The 23631-nt window shown below is 32.6% G+C and overlaps 1 protein-coding gene and 1 long non-coding RNA gene across 5 annotated transcripts in view; one reads left to right on the top strand and one right to left on the bottom strand.

Moving 5' to 3' along the window:
• LOC118181048 (uncharacterized) overlaps window positions 1-23631 on the bottom strand; it is a 179577-nt gene that overhangs the window by 142672 nt on the left and 13274 nt on the right. The gene's annotated exons all lie outside the window — the stretch shown is intronic.
• Window positions 1-23631, top strand: part of LOC118181046 (uncharacterized) — a 219512-nt gene that overhangs the window by 192302 nt on the left and 3579 nt on the right. The window lies entirely within an intron of this gene.

Below are 23631 nucleotides of genomic sequence, written 5' to 3'. Positions count from 1 at the left end.
GTAGCTTTTAGAAATACATAAAGTTGGAACATAGTAAAAGCAACATCTATCTGTAAATTTAAGAGTCCTATGTGTTTTGAAACACTTGAAAATCATCTAAACTTGCGATATAATTATTAAATGAATAGGAAACTGTAAAAGGCGAAAATGAGGTCAAGTGGCTCACTAGGGCTAATGAGTGAGAGTAAGCGCTTGGTGTTGACCACGAACTTTGATTTTAAAACACACGATACGAAACAGTAAAAATAAAAAGTCAAAGTAAAAATCTTGGTTAAATAAGTAGTAAAACGAAGAATTCATCGATGAAAAGTAAAGCTCTAACTTCTTGAATTAAAGTTCATCTTTCTTGAATACTAACTGAAGAGTAAAAAGTAAAATAAAAATTCTTTACACTATATACACTACCACCACTTAGAATTGTGGTGAATCTTTCGAGGTCTTTTCACTACGTGCTCAATAGTAGGGTCATAGTCTGTAAGCGATTTAATGGCTTCATAGGGAGAGTTGGGTTGATATACAGGTCTTTGTGAATTTGAGAATTTCGCACGAACCAGGGTGCGATCACTATGCCACGTAAGATTTTGTTTTGAAGAACATTTAATTTTTGTCTGTCTATTTTTCGGGCAGTAGCCCAGGCTGGAACTGCATAGAGGATTATTGGGAGAATAAGTGAGATGTAGATATTTTTCTTGGTACGGAGGTTTAACTTGGAGTTTCTTCCAATTAATGAGTAGAGAGCAATGAAAGCAGCGTTAGCCTTATTTGTAACATACTGAATATGATCTTTGAAATTTAGGGTTTTGTCAATATAGACACCTAAGTATTTATAGGAGTTGGCAACAGGAATATCTTGGTTATTGAGTAGGATATTTATATTCACTGGGATATTTTTCCTGTATCTGCGGAAGAGAACTACGCAGCATTTATCAGTATTTAGTTTGACTTTCCAGTCTTGACAAAATTTGTTAATAATGTTGACTTCGAGCTGAAGTTTCTCTAAAGCATTATTTGGACTTCGCGAACTGGTGAGGATGCCTGTGTCGTCGGCACAGCTGAGTATATTAGAATGAAAAGGTGGAGGCATATCATTTATGAATATTGTAGAAAGCTTCGCTCCTAAAACACTGCCCTGAGCTAATCCACTATAAATCACTTTTTTTGAAGAAATTGCTTCACCACAGCGCACTTAAAAAGTACGATGTTTAAAATAAGAATGCATAAGCTTGATAAAGCCGTTTGGTAAAAGGAAGTTAGATAGTTTATGAAGTAAGCCAGCATGCCACACTCTGTCGAAAGTCTTTGACAAGTGAATTAACATTTTATTATTTAAATCCCCTTTATTTATTGAGCTAGCGGTGGCTCTTAAGAAATGTACCGCCAGTCGCTTCCTTCATTGCACTCTACTTTAAGCAATTAAGCAAGTAGAAGGGGGAGATCCTGTGGGGCAGTAAGCAAGTAAGTAAGGGGCGACCTCGCCGCCTGCCCTGGGTAATTCAATTTGAAATAGCAGACACCTCTGCACAAATCATTTTTATTACAATTTATAATATCTAGAACAGCGGTCGTTCCGTATGACAGCCGGGCTTTTTAGTTATATATTATATAAGCGGCTAAAGTGTGTGTCGCCGATAGTTTATTGTTGCCACTCAAAAAAATGAACGCGGAAATTAACGTTCCCGCAGTTTTTAATTAATATCTCAGCCGATTAAAGTCGTACGAAGATGAGAACGGTATTGATGGATTCGGAGATTTTTTTGGAATCCGAGGATACGCGTTTCGAATTTCAACTCGGCGCCGTTGCGTAGATATTCGAGAAAAGAGAATTTGGCACCTAGCCAAACCCCTCTAATAGGGAAAAACCCAAGAAAGAAAGTGGAAAATGTAGGGGAAAATTAGTTTTTAATTAATATCGGGGCTAATTCCCAAGAAGACGTGAATGGTCAAAATGGCGTGCCACGGATCTGCGGAATCCAACGGTGTGACTCGCTAAGCGCGGGAACCAGCCGTTTCGGAGGAGATGATGTTACTTCACCCCGTATATATATGCAGCTTAAGTGTCTGTTTGCCACCGATAGTTTATTGGTTGCTTGCGTAAATGTCCTAGCCAGTGGGGTGGAGTTGCCACGGCACAGGTTGCCGTTTCAATTAAGACGTAAACAACTTCATGTAAAACTTGCCTTTGCTATGACCATCACTAAGTCTCAGGGCGAAACGCTTAAGCGTGTTGGCATTTCTTACCTCAGCCTGTATTTGGACACGGTCAGCTTTATGTTGTCTGTTCAAGAGTTCGTGAAAGAACGGACGCAAAATTAAAAATAATGGATGGTCCTCGCCAAGGCGAGCTTAAAAATGATGGAAGAAAGATCTACACAAGAAATGTTGTGTACAAAGGCATCTTTGACATGTGAATTAACATTTTATTATTTAAAAACCCTTTATTTATTGAGCTAGCGGTGGCTCTTAAGAAATGTACCGCCGGTGGTTTCCTTCATTTCACTCTACTTTAAGCAATTAAGCAAGTAGAAGGGGCAAACCCCGTGGGGCAGTAAGCAAAGGGGCATCCTCGCCGCCTGCCCTGGATAATTCAGTTTAAATTAGCAGATACCTTTGCACAAATCATTTTAATTACACTTTATAATATCTAGAACACCGGTCATTTCGTATGACCGCCGGGCTTTCTAGTTAAATTATACGCATTTTTTCTTCATTTCATTTAAACTTATTGGATTGAATTAAATCTACTTCATCGACAGAGCATAAACCACAATAGAATAAATGCACTCTTTAAAATTCCCTATATTTGTTTACCATAGCGACACTCTGGCGCTACGTTCACTTAATATTTCGTTCATATTATAACTCAGAATGCACAAAATTTATATCATTTGAGTATTATCTAATCGTTGCCACATGTTCTGTTCAAATACTATAATAAAGCTAGAACGATGTATAAAAGAAATTAAGCAAACAAAACAAAAAAGAAACAGTTTTTCACAGACGATTTAGTATATTTCATTGAATTATTTCAGTTCTCACTTCGCGACATGGCAAAAATACATAAAAACTCAAAATATCTGTATTAAAAATTACGAAGTAAATCTTAAACACTTATTTCATCGAAAAAATTGCAGAAAGGATTAAGCAGGATTTAATTCGGAATAATAAATGAATGCGTTATCTTTGTTGTTGCGAAGCTTAGTCTCTCTAGATTGGCAACAAATCTACTATTCTGCTGTTTCAAACGTAAAGAAATATTTCCGCTATGTTATTTAAAACTTAACCGCACTTAAACAGCTTTTAAATTGCTGATAATTGTACAAATATTGCTTCCAGATTTACGAAAGACATAAAAACCTTAACCGGAAGATAAGAACAACATATTTCAATCATTTTTAAAGCAAAAAATGTACAATTTACAAATATATAAGAGTAAAGAAACTGAGATCATTGAGCCTATTAACAGAGTGGATATATATATAAATATATGTATATACGTTTGATGCGGCCGATAGCAACCAAAATACGAGGTGCACATCTACATGTTATAGCACTCCTATATACAAAACTTCAACGTTCTGAGGCTACTCGTTTTTGAGTTATGCGAGATACGTACGTACGCACGTACATACGTTCGTACAGACGCCACGAAAAATTCTTTTCAGAATTCATTTTAAAGCACTTTTATAATTTCTTTGGACGAAAAGAGTCTTTTATTCTGTCCTTACGTACAGATGTCACGCAAAAACATCGTTAAAGATAGCGGTGAAAATGGATATTTTCGTTGAAATATGCTGCCTGATATTTTTTCGCGATTACAATACTTTCTTTTTACTTCGTACAAGGAAGTAAAAAGGGAAAAAAAAAGTTTTGTAAGCCATCTTACTAAGAAAATTGCTTATTGATGTGATGAAACAATAAAGGGCTGAAAAATTTTAAGCCTACACTTAGCGCTGCATCCGGAATTCTAAACATATGCTGCTTTTAAACTTTTTGCGATTTTGCTTTTGAATTGTATAATCGTAAGTGCGAAGAAAACGATGTCTAATAATAAAGCTAAAAAGAAAAAATTAAATTTATAATAAATATCTGAAGTGGCCACCACATGACTTCCTGGTACTGCCTATTGAACTAACTATATCAAATGTAAGTTTCAAATGTAAACAAAAGGCTACTCCGTTAGACTTAGTCGCACCTAAAAAACTTTTAAATTGTTATAATTCTACAAGTATTGCATGCAGATTAATTAAAGGCATAAAATCTTAACTGGAACATAAGAACAACATAATTAAATCCCTTTTAAAGTAAAAAAATGCACAATTTACCAACATATAAGAATAAAAAATGAGCTCACCGAGCCGAGTGACAGAGTGGCTGCATATATATATATATATATATATATATGATGTACCAGCTTTTGTCCGGAATAAATAGAATGCTGAAGAATCATAAATGTAGTCGTAGATCGTCTGATAATTTAAGCTACGAAGCTACGAAGTTTAAAAAACAGGATCCATTTATTATTGGTCAGGAGAAATAGCAGTTGCAAAATCATATTTCCGGAGTAAATAAAAAAGAATTACTAATAACTTTTTGTATGAAGTTTACTGCATCGTTATATTTAAGAAAAAGCCCCCGATATTATTTTGCGAGTCATTTTACAGCCTCTGGAAAGGCGGAGCTTCCAAGAAATGACGTCAGCCAATCCAGTTCGCTTTAAATATTTTCAGAACATTCTATAACTGTACGTATAGAAAAGGCGGGAAAAACAACTTGACTACGGGGCTGTGGATTTAATTCCACGTACTTTCAAATAAAAGACAGTCGCCATTAAAAATGAAAAGAACATAGAGTTAGAATTTTAAGTGTATTCTGACTATGGAATTTTATTATTACAATATATATATATTACAATATATATATATATATATATATATATATAGCAGGATTAGGGTTGCCATAAAATGGCATAGTAAGGCAGGGTTGCCACATTTGGCGAGTAATCGCCTATTTGGCGATATGCCATGGGCGAATGGAGAAACTTCTGGAACGAATTCTTACTGGTTTAGCCCAGAATGTTCTCGAACACAAGCCAAAAACTATATAAACCTTGCTGGTACGCGGAGAGACAGTGCGAAATAGTATGTCTCGAGTTAGTCAGTCCGTGCGGAGTCGATCGAGTTGACAGCCCGTCAGCGAATGCCGAGTGGGTCGTCGAGTGCATCGAAAGAGTCTCTTAGTGCATCGTCGAGAGAGTATGTTGAATTCCGGGAACGACTGAACCGAAGAGTCGGGAGTTGTGCTCTGTGTGTCGTCAAGTGGATCGCGAGTTGTAGCGTGGAGAGTCTCGAGAGTACGTGTAGTTTCGAAAACGACCAAGCAGAGTCGGGACCTGTATTCTGGTGCTTTGCAGTGAAGCTGTTTCCACCGTTATAGCCTGATAGCCTGAAGGCTGCGTCGCTGATTGTTCCAGCGTGTTTATAGTAGATCTTCGACGACTGTAAAAAGTGACTTTGGAGCTGTCCTGATTAATATTGGCTAAGTACAATCGGCCGCAACAAAAGTATATAATATATATATATATATATGTGTGTGTGTGTGTGTGCTTTTGTTGCGGTCGATTGCAACCAAAAAGGGAGGTGCGCAACTAAATGTTATAATAGTCCCATATATGAAATTTCAATGTTATGAGGCTACTCGTTTTTAAGTCATGCGAAATACAGACGTACAGACATCACAACAAAAACTCTTCTGAATACATTTTAAGTCTATTTTTTAGTCCCTTTGGGGAAAAGAGACGTTTATGCTGTCCGTACTTACAGATGTCACGCAAAAACATCGTTCAGATGGATTCGAGAGTGGTCGAAATGGATATTTTCGTTGAAATATGATAACCAAAATTTTTCGCGATTACAATATTTCCTTTACTTCGTACAAGATGGTAAAAAGCACTTTTCTTGAAAAGAGTATATTAACAAAATGAATGCAGTGCGAAGCCAAATGTAACAATAAAATTTAAAGCCACAGTAATTGTGAGTAAAATGAAAAGACCACCATCAGATTTGTGGGGTTTTGTTTATATTTCACAAATGTGGCTAAATTTTTTTGATAGAAATTAAAAATGTTTTTCTTTTTTTATGCTCAATTTAAATGCTCCAATCGTCAGAGAAAGGCTATTTATTTATTTCTATTCCTCCCCCGGTTTGTTTTATTGGTGTTCCTTTTTATTATTTTTCCTTAGAATTTTATCGTACTATATTATTTACTTAATAATGTTATGCCCCATACTAATGTGTCCAAAGTATGCCAAGAAATATCATTTAAAATAAGTACGTGCAAGAAACCGATTGCAAAATGATTTTCAGAAATTGTTGCGATTTCATAGACATCAGACATCAATCCGCATGTCATTTACTTTATTGGTTTGACAAATAAATTTGTTTTAATACATAAAGTATCTTTGCTTTGCGAATTTCTCCAATGGCGAATGCACTTGAGCAAAAGATACGCATTAAATTTTATTTGCACGATAGAATTCCAGCTAATTTCATATATAGAAAAAAGCCTTTGGGGGCAACACTTCATCAAAATCAGGAATTTTAGAACGGTATAAGATACTTAACGAAAGTAAGAGTACATCGATAATAAACCAAAAACTCAAAAGCAAACCAAGTCAGAAATCTGATGCTTACCGATCGTCGTTTAACAATTAAGGATATTGTTGTACAAGTTTCATTCTGGGCCTATTAAGCAATCTTAAAAGGTCATTTGTTCTTTTGGTACGTCGCTTCTTCAGTTATTCCGAAAATGTTTTATTTTATCCAATAACAGTAAGTGGTGCGATCTAGAAGATGGCAAGTCCTTAAAACTATTGGCAAGTCCTTAAAAAGTATATTATTGCCGGTGATAAGCAAGCATCTAAGCTTATAAGGTATTTTCTCCCTCCTTCCCGCATTCTTTCTTGGTCCCTCGGCGACTGAGCGAATGAGTCCCTGATCCCCATTTGGCGACAGAGGAAAAAGTAGAGTATATAAGGTATTTTCTCCAGTATGCCTTCGTGGTGAAACGGTAGCACACTCGTATTCGAGAGGTCCAGGCCAGAGCATTGCACATTCAAAATAACCCAATGATTCTATATTCTTTTCGTGCAGAAAAAAGCTTAACAATTAAATGAATGACGTTCGAAAGGAGAAGCAAGATTCGGAAAGACCACATCGAATTTGTTCAAAAAACTTATGTTAATAGTTTTCTTCTATTTTCGTGGTTCGTTTGACCAAGAAGCCAAAATGTATTCTATTTTAATCGTGAACTTTACCAAGAAGTCAGAATGTTTTTTGAATATTTCCGGCGTCTATATGAGGTAATTCATAGAAAACGACCTGAATTTTAGCGAGAAAACTCGTCAATTTTGCATCATGATAAAGCACCCGATCATAGTATCGTTTAAAGAATTTGTGACAAAAATTCAACTAATATGGCTCTGCGAGTTCCAGCAACTATGGCAGTGTGAGTTATTTTCCTAATATGTCCCCGTGTGACATTTTATTTCAATGGCTAAAATTACCGCTTCCAGGTCATTATTTGGAGTCTGTTGAAGCAATGAAAGAGAATTTGGTATTCACGTAGTATGCTATCTATAGCTTTTATTTATTTATTTATTTACTTTTCAGATCGTGCCACTACAAATTTTCCTCTAATCATTAATTTTGCTAGCCATTTTATCGCACATTCGAATATGAAAGCTATTAATTTTTTCATTTTCTGAAGCTACTATTACTGAATTATGAAACTGCTGAAATTTATATTACGTGAATTATTCTTTGTCTTCCCATATAAGATGTTACGTGCTTCATAGGAAGTATCAAATAAGATTGGTTTAGAGAAGTGCTTTGCTTTTATAAGATTACTTCGATAGCCAGTTAGCAAAAACGTGCTCTTAGACCAGAACAAAAACCCCAAACCTTCTGTTTGCGCAGCCAACCGATGAGTCTGCAACCGGCTTTTAATAATTTACCTGAAATGATGACTTTATTCCATATATTATTTGACTTGTGTATTCAAGTCAGACATTCTGCCTTTGCGAGATACACGTGAAATATTTGCTGAAATTTTGCGTTGGGTATATTCTGTATGATGAAAATTTATTAACTGTAAACTTTAAATCAGGTGACTATCGTGATAAATAAATTTGTTTATTCGTAAATTTGTATTACAGTACAAAGTCTTTAATCCGGACGTCCATAATCCGGAATTATCTATAATCCGGACCTCAAAGCTACAAACTTTAATACGTTTACGCATGCGCGTTTAATGTATAACGGACGGTATAAGCTAGGCTAAAATTATCTAATATCTATTTCAGTTAATGTTGCAGATTGCGTTATTCCTTAATCTTCTAATTGGATCCGGCTTATTATTTTTTGCAAACTGTTAGAGCAATTTTATAAAAAGTAAGCTTGAACTTTCGATTATGTCAAAAAGAGTTTCCGATTCTGGAGCTGCCAAAGGATCTACAAAGCGAAAGCATGTTTCGGTGTCCATCAAACAAAAAGTGGAATTGCTGCAAAAAATGGATAAAGGCATGAAGAAAGTGACAGAGAGGTTAGTGAAAACGAAAAAATTTCGATTGACAAATTAGTCGGTATTCTCGACATAACAATTACAGGACTTGAACAGCGGAACTTTGTAACTGAACAAGAAATTCTGTCTGTTTATAGAATTAAAGAGAAAGCATTAACACATAAAACGAGCAAATTAAACAACTTACATTTAAAGAAATGTTTAATAAAGTAAAAAATAAATATAAAGTTTTTTTTTTTTTTTTTTTTTTTTTTTTTTTTTTTTTTTTTTTGTGTGTGTGTGTGTGTGTGTGAATTTTGATACCCTTTAGATCATAAGTGCTCTTTATTTCATAAATTACGGTTTCATATTTTTAATTTCATATTTTTTGCATGCCATTTACCAGATTTAATTTGATGATCTATAATCCGGAAAAACCCGTAATCAGGAATCGCTGAAGTCCCGATGAGGCCGGATTAAAGACTTTGTATTGTACTACTGAGCTGTTTGGTGCTAAAAGATAACTCTTTGTAAGACAGTTAAGAATGAAAAGTTTGGTGTAATAAATACCCTTTGCAAAATTTCAAATAAATAAAAAAAAGCTTTGTTTATACACTTAAGAATTGTTCCTCATTTTGTATTTCAAACTGATCTAAAATTTCAAAAAGATGATATCTAAATATGTGGCTGTACAATGTCAATCAAGTATGTATTTATATCAAATTTTAATGGAGCAAAACTGTTTTGCTTTATGGTTGGCAATTTTCCTTTGTTCTTTACTTCAGAAACAAGATGTAAATCAATTAACTGTCACATTGCACTTCATAACAAATAATTTTTTTATAATTACTATTTCCTGATTGTTGGTGTTCTTTTGGCTGGTCACTGCAACAAAAAAAATATTCTTTCTTTTCGCTTTTGTTCACGTTGGTTGTTGACCTGCAAATTCTCCAAACAAAATCCTCTGTAGCAGTAATTAAATAATTAAAAACAGTAACATATAAGTACCATAAATAATTAACGCGGGCAATTTTAATGTATTTGTACTCTTAGAAGCAGTTTTCAATTGCGTTTAATTTTTGACATCACTGTGTAATTTCGTCTACGCTTGCTGAACTCAACTTCTTTCTTAAATATGATATCTGGATTCAGTGTTCAACTTTTTGTTTTGTGCTTATTTTTTATAACCTATAAATAGCCTATAAATTATATCAATGATCTTTATCTGAAGTAATTTAATTGTTATTTAACGTTAAGAAACTTAATTAAAAATTATTTTGTTCTTCTCCGGCTAACTGTAGAGGTATGCCAACGCAGATGCTATTATTTTGTTGCAAAGATACTCTGTTTAAACTCTGGACGATGGACAACATTTTCCCTAAAGTAATTTACTAAATTTTATCGTAATACAAAATAAACCATCTGAAATAAAATATCTACTTGCATAAGAAATAAATTTGAGTTTGCCTACCTATCGACAAAGCTGGAAATCTTTCGAAATGATTTTATCATTCACTGAAAGGAAGTATTATACATACAGCTATCCAAATCTTACTTACTGCTTAGACAGATGCGAAAAGATAGCATTAATACAGCTGTTGATATTTAACTTGCTCAGCTACTATTTATGGAAAATCTCATACTCAGGGTTACTGAAATCCCATTTATTTAGATACTAATTGAAGATATCATTTCAAATTAAAACTTGAAAAAGCTTTTAGAATATTTTGGAAGTATTGTATTCTGGAATTAATTAACAAGAAGGTGAGAAAATCAGGTTTGAGAAAGTCAGATTTAGCAGGAAGGGAGTTAATCAGGTTTAGCTTTTAGAATATTTTAGAATTATTAACGGCAAGGTGATCTGGAGTTCGCCGAGATGCATATTTCACAAGTGCACATCTGTGTAGCCACCGAGGGAGTGGTTTCTAGGATAGACCAATGGGCATCCAATAATATTTCTGTTATGTCACATGACCTTTTGCGTGCTTTAAGATTTAAGCAAGTTGGTTGAAAATATTCTGTCACGCAATTTTATCTGTACAAAATAATTAAAGCATCGTCGATTTCTTCTGAAACTTTTCATTGCGAAATTAGATCAAATATAAGCAATAGATTTCACTACCTGGTTGAAAGAATTTGAAATAAATACAAGCAAATGTTGGATACTCAGCAAAAATATCTATGTGAAATATTACTTAATAAGTGGTAAATAGGATGAAGAAAGAAATATGTGATAAACATCTGAGCCCAAAATGCAATCTTTACATAAAACTATGCGTATGAGAAAAATATTTACATCAATTATATATGTAAATAGAAGTCAGGACGTTTTATTGCAGTCTATATGAAAAAGATGTTCTAATAACCAACGCAGAATTTTATTCAAAGTGAACTTTACTAACTTGGATTCGTATACATTTTAGTGTGTTAAATTTCATATTTAATAACTGCTCACTCTTACGTGTACTGTCTACTCAAGAAATGCTCATCAAACTGAATGAATTTATCTTATTCACAACGAATATGTTTACATATTAACTTTTACCGTTAATAATGTATATAATCAGGTCATACAGAATATGTATTCTGAATCTTACACTTTAAAATTCAAAAGAATGCAAGCACTGAAGTAAGGAAACACTAGATTCATTGTAACACTTCCAGTTCAAAAAATTATACACTTGAATTCTCTTAATCCACAGGTGTTAGTAAATACATATAAATCGAGGCTAATTTTAGCTTGAGTTATTTTCTCGATGTAAAGAGCGATAATACGCCGTGAACATCAATCCAAATATTAATGCGTGATAGAAATCGCGAAAAAATATCAGTGACTGCATGATAAAAGTCGTGAAAGTGAAATGTCAGCCATTAATTAAACTTATAAAACGAAAGCACTACGAGATTTTCTGCTATTAAACCATACATTTATAACTGCGAAATAAATACAAATTAAAACGTAAACAACATACGCTCAAAAGCTCGAAGATGTAGCGTCACAAAAGCAATAGAGGCTCATTGGGCTGTTTTCGAAATCCCTCCCTCAGTGGCTACGCTGATGTGCACTTGTGAAATATGCCGCCGGAATTCGAACTCCGGAACTTTTGGTTCCCAGTAGGATGTAAAGAACTTCTTAATGACCATTTGCATCACGAAAGTCCTTGTAGCTACAGTCCTTTGATCAAGATAAAAAATCCTTATATTATTCGCCATTTAAAAAAACGACTGGGCTGAGAGAAGGCCCAGTCGCCAAATCCAGGCGGTGACGAATTCACCACATTTTTAGTCGGGCGCTACTTGAAAAACTATTAAAATTTTTAGAAGCCAGGAAATGGTAAAAAACCATCTGAACCTTCTCCACGATTCAAATTCCGGAACTTCCGATTAGTAGTCAGACGCTACCAATTACGTGTCAAGGAAAGAAAAAATTCCTTAAAAATTCACTTTTTTCTAGTTGAAAATTTTACTGACAGAGCTATGGAAATTGCCGAAAATGCAATTTTGATGCCGTCTAATCAGAATCATCATAATATAATTACTGATAACATATTTTTCGGCCAAAAGGAAGGATAGGGGAACTTTTACACAAATATATGCTACCTGAGTGAAAAGAGAGGGTTGTCACTATACTTGTCCTCAGTTAATAAATCAGTTTGCTATAAATAATTTTTATTATCCCAAAGGGATATTAGCCCAGGCTATTATTCTCGAAACGGCATTTTGCGTTGAATCGCTTAAAGCGTTAATCACTTTTCAAACTGTCGCAACCAAATATTATCACCCTGTATTATATTTAAAGAAAGTAAATAATGAAGAATCTGCATGGAAAAACAAACGTACCTAGAGCCATCAAGATTTGAATAGCATACTCCTCCATCCGATTAACAACTCAATGATTTCAAAGTGAGCAATGGCAACACTGTAGAAATAAAAAATATTTTTATCTCCAGCGCTCGAGAACGCCTATCGTAAATTCTAAAGATATGCTGTTTTTAAATATTTTTAGCTCAAAGAGACAATAGCCCAAATGCTCTCGAATCGTGTATGTGTGTGTAAATGAGAAAAATTCCCCTTTGAGCTCAATATAAAATCTTAAAAGCTTTCAGATTTTTTTTAAGTAGACAGAATAGCTTTACGGTTATTTAAATGCCGATATATCCTTAATAAGGTATTATTATTCACAGTTCTGGTTTTCAAGCAAATGTATATTTTCCTTTTTTATCCTGATCATACAAACAAATGTGATAACTCATTGTATTTCGTGAATAATACTCTCGAGAAAAGTGAAAAATGTCTCAGACGGTAGAAAAAACAAAACACGTTTTGGGCAAGTTTCGTCAAGCAGGAAAGCGTAGGCGTCCGAAAGCACGAAATATTTCCTGAAGGAATATTCGTGAACTATTTATTGACAGGATATTTCAAACTGTGTGAAATTTTTTATTTGCATTTAGAAAGAAATACCATACACATAAAAAATGTGTGTGCACTTATGTAGTTAGCGCCTAACGTAATGCCTTATTTTGTCTAGATCACCGATTTCCAAACTTTTGGGATCGAGTACCCCTAAGACGAAAATAATTTAAGTTGTAACCGCATATTGTGTAATGTAATGTAGTATAAATTAATATAAAATAACGTACTGTAATTTAGTATAATACAATGCAATTTAATATAATAGTATAAAATTACATGCGATATTAATATACATGATATAATATAAAATTTTTAATCCAGACAATTCGATGGTTTTTCCTTTTCCAAATTATTCATTTTTACTACTACATTTTTAATGTTACGATAGACGTTATTTCTAATCATTCTTCTTGAGTTCAATAAGTTTGAAATTCGTGTTTTTTTTTTTTTTTTTTTTTTTTCCTCTCTAAATTTAGTACTTTTAATTCTAAATTCATTACACATTTTAGCTTTCCTACTTATTAATTATGAATTATGAATTAAACAGCTGAATCTATTTTTTTCAATTCAAAACTTTTGCTGCTCTTGCGTTACAAATTGCCAATCTTTGTGCCTTACCGAAATTTGATAAAAATCCTGTCAAATTTAGATTTATAGCCAGTAATACTAGAAACTTCAAGAAGAATTTTGATAATATTTTTACCAATTTCCTTAAAACAATTTGCAATATAATTTTTGAACAAGTTAAAGCTGATAAAATCTTTTGTCGGATTGTTTACGACAACTTGAAGAAGTTACAAATCTTAAAATTTACAATATTAACTGCTAGGACTTCGCTATGAGTTTTGAAAACCTCTACACGTCTCTGCCACTAAAATAAATCTACCAAAGTCTTTTAGAAATGAGAATTGTTTTTTTTTTTTTTTTTTTTCTCTCTCTCTCTTGAAATGCTTAATTTTCTGGATTTACAAAAATGGAAAGAATTTCTACATTTTTCGTTATACAATAACTATATTAAGCATTCAAAATTTCCTTATCTGCAAACATAAGGAACTCCAATGGGAAGTTCATATTAAATTCAGCTTTGTAACTTATTTCTATTTTCTAAAGAATTCAAATTCCTAAAGAGCCTTTCTGGTAACGATTTCAGCAAATTTGAATACACTTATAGATATATTGATGACATTATTACTTTGAACAATTATAATCTAGTCGAAAATAGCAACATCTACCCAAACTGACTAAAACTTGATAAGACCAATAAAAACCAAACACAAATAGTTTATCTTGATCTAAGTATTCATAACCTTAAAGAAATTAAACGTTTTGATATAAGAAAAGATTTTAACTTTTTTACTATTAAACTTATAAATTGGAACTCCAACATATCGAAAAACGTTATTGCAAATACTATTATTAACCAAATTAGCAGAATTAAAAAAATTACACTGAAATAGAAACACAAAAAGAAGAAATTCTAATTTTCACCAAAATTTTTAAAGAAAATGAAATACCTATAAAATTCATTAATAGTCTTTTAAAATAAATCTGAAGAAGTCTACACACAAAAGTTTTTTCTTTTCTGTATCCAGAATTAGTCGATGAACGATTTCAATGTATTTTAATTGTAATAGATCACCCGAAAATTCTAGAGCCTCCCCAAAGCAAGGAAAAAAACAAAGTAAATTCTAATTAAAATCTTGTATGTTAAATAAAGATAATTCTATTCAAAGAATTGAAAACGTAAGTGAAATACTAAAAAGACTTCAGTGAAAAATTCAAATAAAAATTTTCAAATAAAACAAATAGTATATAATCCAAGAAATTTAAAAAGTGAATGAAATTATAAAACTTTTGTGAAAAGAGTTAAATAAAAATGCATGAATTAATTAAAAACTTTGAGCACTTTTATTTAGAACACAATCGAAACTGTGAATAAAACTATAACAGTATTGATGTCTAGGTTTACCATTCGGCTTCATTGGTGAAATATAATACTGTGACGAGAAAGTAATCGCTCAAAAGGCTAAAAATTGGAACAAAAGATGGAATTTTGAAACCAAAAGAAACACTTTTTAAAATTTAATCTTGAAAAAGAAAAAAGATTTCTTTACTAATTAAAAGGAAATTTAAATGAATTTTGACGTTTTTTAAAACAAAAAGGGAATAAAGAATATCATTCAATGTAAAACTTTAATTAAATTTTAAAACCAATTTCTCTTTAAATTTAGTAGAGTCAAAAGGAGATGCTCCTCTGAAAGCTCCAAAAGAGAAAGATAAAGAAAGATATTTTAAAAGGTTTATAGGGTTTTATTTTATTTTTTTTCTTAATTACTATTCTGTTATTAAAACAAGGGCCTCCTATATTCAAGTCATTATGATAAGTCCATGACGTGAAGACTTTTTACTTTTCTAACAATAGTTCCTTTACTTCCTTTTTCAAGCTTTTTTTTACCTTTTTCTGTAATTTTAAATTAAAAAATTATAAAAATCTAAAATTCAACTTTATGGATTTTTCTACTCATTCTACAAAACAATTATTAAAAACATTTTGACCACTTTTTGAGCATCTGTTTTTGAGTCTACTAAATTTAAAGAGAAATTAGTTCTAAAATTTAATTAAAGTTTTACATTGAATGACATTCTTTATTCCCTTTTTGTTTTAAAAAAGGTCAAAATTCATTTAAATTTCTTTTTAATTAGTAAAGTAGTTTTTTTTTCTTTTTCAAGATTAAAATTTAAAAAGTGTTTCTTTTGGTTTCAAAATTCCAACTTTTGTTCCAGTTTTTAGCCTTTTGAGCGATTACTTTCTCGCCACAGTATTATATTTCACCAATGAAGCCGAATGGTAAACCTTAGACGTCAATACTGTTATAGTCTTATTCATAGTTTCGATTGTGTTCTAAATAAAAGTGCTCAAAGTTTTTAATTAATTCATGCATTTTTATTTAACTCTTTTCACTAAAGTTTTAAAATTTCACTTACTTTTTAAATTTCTTGAATTATATACTATTTGTTTTAGGGTAACATTTTGATTTGAATTTTTCACTGCAGTCTTTTTATTATTTCACTTACGTTTTCAATTCTTTGAGTAGAATTATCTTTGTTTAACATACAAGATTTTAATTAGAATTTACTTTGTTGTTTTCCTTGCTTTGGGGAGGCTCCAGAATTTTCGGGTGAACTATTACAATTAAAATACATTGAAATCGTTCATCGACTAATTCTGGATACAGGGCTTTTGTGGAAGAGTGATTTCAATTGATTTCAGTGTTCCTCCTCCTAGCGAAGTGGCATTGAAGTTGATTGAATTCCTCTTCTATTGAGTTCGTTTTCCTTTTAATTTCAAATTTTTTTTGAATTGGGGTGTTGCTTGTTTGAAGAGTTTTGGTTTTAACATTTATTAAATTCTTTATTGCATTTATAGGATTATTTGAAATTTATTACTTATGAATTTCAATTTTGGGTCTTTGTGAAAAATTGGTTCTAAATTTCTTACTTTATGTCTTTGCTGATAGTTTTTCAGCAGCTTAATGCGCGAAAATTCTAGGCATAATTATATTTTGTTTTTTAAAAAAATTGTTTTATAATTATACCTCTACATGTATGTCATATTTTGGCAGTCGGGCACATGAAGGAAGCTTGGCATCTAATAATGACAGAGAAAACGTTAGCTGTTTTGATTCCACGTCTTTATTCAGTGCAAATGGCAAATCAATATTCTTTTAGATTCTCCAAGATTACATATGCGATAGTAAACTAAATAGGATTAACTCTAAATTTACTGCGTCATATTGTTCAAACAAAGGATGACAGATTTAAAGAGGGGCAGCAAAGGTCTTATAGCAGTAGAAGGAAAAAGCTATCTGATGAAAAATGACGCGAACTCTGCATTTATGGTTACATAACATGCCAGAATGTTCTCGAAAATATTGGTCTAGGGGGAAGATCCTGAACTTACAAGACCGGACAGAGCATCAGTTCTCACTTTCGTTTAGCTTAAAGTACTGAGACACTGTCTGTATATTAACATTTAGGGCTTTATGTTTAGGATCGTTATCATCATAGAACTTGAATGTGTTTTACACTCCAAATGTTTTTTCAGATGCTTTCATTAAGAATATTTATAGATTTATAATGATGCGTATTATCTTCTGTAAATACAAAATTTTCCGTCCCAGTGGCCGCAAAACATTCCCAAACCAGTAAGTCTAAAGACCCCCCGTGCTTAACAATAGGTGTTCCATATTCAAGCCTTCATTTAAGCTTCGATCATTATAATTCGTTCATCGGACATAAGTACATTAAATTTTAACTTGTCTATAAACATAACATTATTCCGTGTTGACACCTGCCTACTACAACTCAACACTAACAGTCTGGTAACTCATAGCAACGAAAAGGAAGTCGTCGTTAGTATCGACCGTCTTAAGTGGGCATTTATCTGGACGCCAGAAGCAAGCCACTGGAGCGAATGCGTCTTCACCATCGCAAATTCCATCTCAAGATCCACATCTATCTCCAACAGACTTCAGTGCAAGCTGTTCCAAGTCTTCGACAGAAACCACGACTTCCGACTTATCAGAAGGTTGCGTGTTCAAATCACGTCCGACTCACCAATTATGGTAGTTACAATTTTTGAGACAGTTAATTACACGTCGCTTTTAATAAAATAATTTAATTTGTATAATAAGCCGTTTTGAACAATAATAAATAAAGCGTAGCTGGACAAGCAACTAACAGAATAACAAAAACAGATCGTTAATCATACCAATAATAATCATAATAACAGGATAACAAAAACAGATCGTTAATCATACCAATCTTCTTCGAATCTATATTAACAATAGAATAAATATTATTTTGTTTTTCGTTGTTATGAGTTACCAGACTGGCAGCGTTGAGTTGTAGTAGGCAGGTTGTAGTAGGCAGCGTTGAGTTGTAGTAGGCACCACATTTCGGTATGATAAATATTTGTTTAGCTAAGATTTTGCGAACGTCAAGCGTATTTCTGTTGTTTTCTTGTTGACAAAGAATTCCTTCTTGCTGATCGCTTATTGTATCTGTGCGTAGATAACGTAGTAAGAACCAAGAGATGCATTTATTAGCGACAGCGTTTAATTAATTATCCTTAAAAGTAAAGGAAACGGTTATATTACAGCAAGTACATTTTATAAGTAAGAATTCTTCAAGTCGTGGAATATGCCAATTAACAAAAACTGAACTTTTACATTATTTTCATGTTGCCAGATTTTACATCTAGCAGATTAACACAGTAAATTCGCAATAACAAAAATGCGATGTGATAAAGCTCCTTCGGCCAAACGCTAAAGTTACAAAATACGGAACAGTATCCATTTGCTCTAATTGGCTCTTCTAACAGTTTCAGAGTGAACTTTTATTCTAAACTGTTTTATTAATCCCCTGCAAATTTTATTGCACCAATCTTTGTTTTTTTTTTTTCGGGGGGGGGGGGGTAGCGAATGTCTCCAGTTCCAATATTTTGAACCATTCCACAAAGTTTCCATCATTTTAATAATATCAAAAATAGTTAAACGCTTTACACTAAAGATAGTTTGGATGATATTTCATATATGTTCACCATCTTTAGAATGAATTTAAACTAAAAAAAAATTTTAAATTACTAACAGAACTTCTTATTAATTTGTAGCGGCTAGTCATGTTCATTTCAAATATGAAACTATTAATACATTTTGATAAATAAGTACTAATTTCCAAATAAAAACGATAATTCTTATGAAATAATTTCATTTAAAAACAAAAAATTATGACAAGAAACACCATTTTCCAAAACGCTTCGCCGAAACTTTCGAGTGTCTGAATTATTATGTGAGTTACTAATTAACACTTGTTTTAATAAACAGTTTTATAACTCAATATTTTGACGATATTTATTTTGCAACAAGGAAGGCATAAAATAAAGGGAAAAATAAATGATTAGGGAAAAAATTTGAAGTTTATGTTTCAAAATTTAGTACAACATTTATGCAAATACAGTTTAAAAAATGCAAGTGTCCGAAAACACGTGTGGGCTTCTGTAATTTAAAATGTTTTTAATATATAAAGGAAAAGCTTACTATCATAGGTGGTAGCATACTTTCAGTAAAATTACTGATGAGAAAAATGAGTTTTTGAAATTTGAGTGTACTCTTTTAAAAAATGGAGAATCTTCATGAAAATTTTAAAAACAAAAACTCGCTATGCTAGATAACTTTACCGGTACAATAGAAATATTTGTTCAGCAACAATTAAAAAAATAAAGATACGTACATCATTTTTCATGTTTAAATTTTACGCTGTAAACTAATTACTCACCTTCAAAATACAAACTGTTTATGTAGTTAAATATAGAATGTTGAAATTCAGTTAGGTTAACTAGTATATTTTTAAATGACTGAATCTTTTCATTTTTCTGAGAATTCCCTTCGGGTAATAATTGTATTCCCTTCATCAAAAATATGTATTGCATTACTGAATAATCTAAAAAATATAATTGCCTTGATGTATTAGCTTTCACATTATATAATTTAACTTGGGTTACGATAGGAAACAAGAAGACTAGGCTAATAAATAAATCACTGCACTAAATAAATCTATGACACCTAGAACGTTGCCATTGGCAATATTCGTTTTCTTACATTATCCAATGTCATACCATTGCCATTTGTAACATTTAAGTTGTCTGACATGTATAAAGTCGAGATCAGTGCGATGCAACGAAGTAAAAGATCCAATTTACTTTGCTATGTTTTTTATTGTATCATGATATGAACGACGAGAACTTTCAAATACCATCCAAGGCCCACTTTATTGAACCTAAGACCAGAGAAGACGAAGAAAAAAGCAAGTTTTTCCTCTTTAGCTTTAATAGTAATAGGACATAATAAAAGGCTAAAATTAAATATAGAAAGGAAAAGAAATCTGGCAATTCAAAAACAGCAAGCGATCTCCAATTGATCTTTAACATGTTTTGAAGAATTCTTTTTTACCGGATATGGATGATTAACGGCATGATGATGTCACTAACCTCAGAAGAAACAATTTTCTTGTATTCTCGAATTCTTTAGTGTGAAAATTTTCGTTTCTATACAAGACAAAGTACCAAATAATAATATTTAGAATTTGTATTAGTATTATTACGATAAAAACTCATCTTCAGTATCATATTAAATATTAATAGCTTTTCTGTTGAAGAACTAAAGAAGCGAGGAACTTCATTACGGCATGAAGATGGCATTTCTCTTGATATTTTATTGTTCCAGTTAAATGGCAAAAGGCTGCCAAACAAATTACTTTCTTGCTTGGATAATCAATTTATTTTCACTGATTCGCCTCATCTGAAAAATAACAATTCTTTGTAAACCGCCTTTTTGAATTTAACATTAAATTCTGCTTTTCTAAATCCTTCCATGCGTGATACAACCTCATGAATGCGAAATTTAATTAAAATAATTTCGTTAGTAGAAAGATAACGTTATTTTCTATTTGTTTTCGAAAACAGTCTTGTGTTTACGGACAGTGACCTTGGAAACTTCAAATCCTGTAGTTGATAATTATCCATTTCGCTGCACCATTGTTGTTTGTAAAACCTCCAGTCGAACGAAATATCGTCTATAACTTCCGTATAAAATTTTCTTCTCATCTTCACTCAGAGAACACAAAGCGCAAGTCAACTGGTATCCAAGTCAAAAACATAATTTTCGCCTACCCTTTTGCATTCACGGAAGGGGGGGAGAGAGAGAGGTCAATTCCACGCTCATTTTGTGTAGGATGAAGTATGTGAATCACAAGCAAAGCATTTCAAAAAAGGTAGAGAAATGGGGAGGGTCGTTAAACATATGGAGGGGGTTTCAGCTTCTTTCTTTGGAAATCTAAGAGAAGAAATAATTAAAAAGCTAGATGAGAATATTTAACAGTGCGTGTCGAGTTAAAGACGTTCTCCTGAGTAAACCGGTCGGTGAGAAAAAAAATTTTCAGCTGACCTTAGAATGTTTAATGAGAATGCGCATATTGCATTAAATGCTATCAGTTTCCACCGAGGTCCAGTGAAGATAAAGCTTACAATGGCCCAAGGCTGGGGGTGGTTTACCATGTGTATGACATAATGGTGTCGATTGGTATTGTTCTAACACTGATTTTGCAAATCTTTCATCTTTTCTTGCGATGATTGGGTCATTTTACTTGGTCAGCGGTGATTGGAATAATCATGAGTATATATGTGGCGCTAGGGGTCACTTCAATGGGTGACGGAAAACATTCGTTGCATTTCATCCCATGATCCTGCCTGTTAGGAATGAATGTGAGGACCAGAATAGAAACCAACTAGATTATCAGAAATGCATTAGCGTAGGTGACTGTCAGTTCACTCGTGCTGGATATCTTTCTGTACTGATATCTAATATTTTCACTCTGATTTTACTGGTATTAGAAGATCTACTCTGATTTTAATATTTAACTCTTTTTAAATCAATTTCTGCTTACTTTCGTTCCTCTTCATCGATTAGAGGGAAAATATTAAAGCTAATTTAGAAATGTCTACCATTATTTAAAGTATAAATAATTTTACTTCTGTACTCAATTACAAACTTAATTCAAAATTACTTCTGTACACAAAATTTTATTTCTGTACTCCTCTAGGCCTAATTAGACTGCCTACCTCTTTTTTTTTTTTTTTTTTTTTTTTTTTTAATCAAAATTCCGACTTTAAAAGGTAGCGTGCCGGTAAGGGTTAAACTCGTGCTCTCTCCAGTCTAACACAGATTTTTCCCGCCCTTCGAGAAACTTCTTGTATCTTCGATTCCACGAAATTGCTGGAAGGCATGCACAGTTACAGTTACATAGGGCCGGATACAGTTACAGTTACATAAGGATCGGATCAAAATGTCGCCTAATGATCGCTAAAGGCAATTTCTCTTCAAATTTGGCGACAAAAATGACTCGTCAAAACCATCTCCAGTTTGACGCTGTCTGGCCAATTTGGCGAGATGGCCATTTACCTCAATGTTAAATGCACGTAGCTCTGTAACCCTATTTTTCCGGCGATGCTGAACATCCTGAAGGATTTCATGTTACATTATGCAAGAGATACTACAATTTACATATGATTTCACTAAACTTATTTACATATATGTAAAATTCAGAACAATTTCATTCTGAAAGAACATTATGAACTCTTAATATCACAAGTAATGTATAAATTCTTTCTAAATAGATAACTTCCCATTTTTTTTCAGGCTAAATAGATGTTGCATGATACACTTTGATTTAAATGCATTTTAATTGTAACCGTAACAGAAATCAAGACCAAATTTATATCCAAGTTAAAACAGCGTTATGACGTAGCTTGGCTTTGTTGAATCATAATTTTAACCTATTATAATTTCCAAATCTGCTAGATTACTTAATTGACTAGAATGTACAGTATTGTAGAAGAATAACAGCTTAAAATAAACTAAAACGATATTTATTAAGTCACGTATCATTCGAATTTGCACCTGAACAACAGGAGACACAGAAACTTATAATACGAATGAATGTAACAGCCGCCCAACCTGTAGAGTGGTTAGCGTCGCTGATCTCCCTGCCGAAGAGCCAGCCCGGCCTCGAATCCCGGTTCAACAGCAATTTGGATGCTTGTACAGTGTCGGTGCGGCATGGCGGCACTCTAACTATGCGGCGAGACGAAAGTCCTCTCGTGTGGTTTGGTGGAAGGGGAGAGAGTCCCCCCCCTCGAGGTGCTGTCTATCAAAGTTGGGGGCAGAACTGATCGCACTGCAATCTGTTAAGCGCTCAAGGGGGTTGGCAACGACAGGCGTAATCTAGCGCTCCTTGCCTCGAGGAATTTCGTGGGCTTGGGTTGACTGCGTCAGACAAGTGAGCATAAGCAACAACCACAATAGCATGGATATAACAAATACGAAATGAAAAGTGTATACATTTTGTTAAAATGGCAGAAACTATTTACTAAATCTCCTTAATTTGTTACTTTTTTTTTTTTTTTTTTTCCTTCAGTAATTACTTTTTTTTTTTTTTGTGCAATTTCATTACTGCCCACATAAGATACTTCACCGGTTTAATTTTTAACGAATTAAAACACAATAACACGCTGAATAAATACTAATTCACAAGTTAAATTTTGTTGTTTAACTTGTGAGTTAGTATTTTAACGGATTCTCTTAAAGATTAAATTTTGCCCTCCATATCTTACAAACAGCAATTTTTAGATAGTAATCAAATAAAAAGAAATATCAGTCACATTATTTGAAGGGTTTCTCTAGCTGAAAACTATCACTTAAATTCTTTAACGTTCTAATATTCTGATAACAGAAGTAATATTTAAATTCCATATAAATTAGCCGTGTTCAAGGGGAAAATAAAAAAAAACTTCAAAATTCTTATCGATAACTGAAAATTTTTTCTTCAAACAGCAATAAGATTCAGAAAATAAAATTAGAGAAAAAAACTAATTAATACTATAATAAAAAAATTAACAACAAGCGTTTATAAGGTATGAGTTTCAATATTATGTTTATTACAAAAGTAAAATAAAGTTAATTGTGCAAATTCCAACAGATTGTGAACAGACAATTTTTTTTTATAAAGAAAGATCACATGATCACATGATCACATCTAGACACTGAA

The sequence above is a fragment of the Stegodyphus dumicola genome, chromosome 1 (assembly GCF_044657685.1).
Source record: "Stegodyphus dumicola isolate Sdum_Otavi_A_Nest chromosome 1, ASM4465768v1".
NCBI classification, from domain to species: domain Eukaryota; kingdom Metazoa; phylum Arthropoda; class Arachnida; order Araneae; family Eresidae; genus Stegodyphus; species Stegodyphus dumicola.
Note: the sequence above shows the minus strand (reverse complement) of the source record. Positions and strands in the feature narration are given on the sequence as shown.